Source organism: Tupaia chinensis, unplaced genomic scaffold (genome assembly GCF_000334495.1).
Source record: "Tupaia chinensis unplaced genomic scaffold, TupChi_1.0 Scaffold000706_1, whole genome shotgun sequence".
Lineage (NCBI taxonomy): Eukaryota > Metazoa > Chordata > Mammalia > Scandentia > Tupaiidae > Tupaia > Tupaia belangeri.
The window spans coordinates 1,268,204-1,269,776 of NW_006160229.1; positions in this window are offsets into that span (position 1 = coordinate 1,268,204).

Sequence of the window (1,573 nt, forward strand, 5' to 3'; positions counted from 1 at the left end):
GAGAATGGAGGAGAAGGGATTGAGGCGTGACCATCCCCCCTGGAGGGTGATTTCTCGCTTTCTGTCTCTGTGTCTCTCTGTCTGGCAAGCACACGTGCCCTATAGCAAAAACCTCTCAAAAAAAAAGTATCTACTAAAACAAAAAGGAGTTTATAGTGAAAGTAAATTAACCATACAAACACATAGTATGGCTAATGGTGGCGCAAGCAACCTGTTTTCTGTATGTTTGTTTGTTTTCTTTTACTTTTTTCTAAATAATGATATTTCATTATGTTTTTAATTTTATTTATTATTATTAGTTTTTTAATTTTGCTACAGGGCATTATGTGCTCATCAGAGAGAGACAGAGAAAGAGAAGGAAAGCGAGAAAACAAGCCACCAGGCCGAGGACTTGAACTGTGGTCAGCCATGTGGGAGTCCAGTGCCTTAACCACCATGCCACCTGCTGGTCCCCAGGCAACCTGGCTTTAATGGAGATGAATTTAGAGAAGATGATGCAATGATGTAACTTTATTTAAATATAGATTATGAAAAAATATCAAACTGCATCAATAATTTAATAAAAGTAGTTTTCAAAGCCTGCATTATTGGAGGAAAAGGACTCATGATCTTAAGGCCAGCATTAAGACAAACAGAAGCATTTCTAAAGCTACTGTAGTTAGTAGTCAATCCGCAGTTGGCTATGTAAGATCCAGTTATTGTAACCAACTAGGCAATGAGGCTTTTCCTGGGATTTTGGATTGTGATTACTTTAACTAAATTCCAGCAAAACAGACAACTTAATGGTTTTAAATTATTCAGTTTTTTAATTTGGTATGTATCTCTTTTTAAGCCAATTAATATTTCTCTTAGCAATATTACTTCTTCACTAAATGTTTGATAGAATTAGCCAGTGAAACTGTGAGGCCAATTGGTCCTGATACTAGCGTTTACTGTATGGGAAGTCTGACTTTTTTCAATGAATCAGCTTTGTTGAGGTATAATTTACAATAAAACTCAATGGGCTTGACAAATAACGTCCTCTGCAATTAGAGAGAGTTTTACTTCTTCCTTTTGATCTCTGTGTCTTTTATTTCATTTTCTCACCTAAAACCTTGGCTAGAACTTCCAGTATATTGTGTTTTGTTTTGTTGGTTTTTTTTTTATTTTTGGAGAGGTTTTTGCTATAGGGGCGTGTGCTCTCCAGAAAGACAGAGACAGAGACAGAAAGCGAGAAATCACCCCCGCGGGGGGTGGGGGTGTGTGTGGCCACCCCGCAATCCCTTCTCCTCCATTCTCCTCTCGGGATCTTGGGCACGCACGCACACGCCCCCGGCGTGAATTTAAGCCACCGGGTCCGACGTGAACCACGGTCGACTACATGGGAATCCAGCGAAGTAGCTATTACGCCAACTGCTGGTCCCTTGCCATTTTCTTGATCCGAGAGGGAAAGCATTCAGTCTTTCATCGTTAGATATGATGTTCAATACAGAATTTTTGTATAAGCCCTTTATCAGTTTGAAGAAGTTCTCTATTCCAAATTTTTTTTTTTGGGGGGGAGAGGTTTTTGCTATAGGGCGCATATGCTCACCAG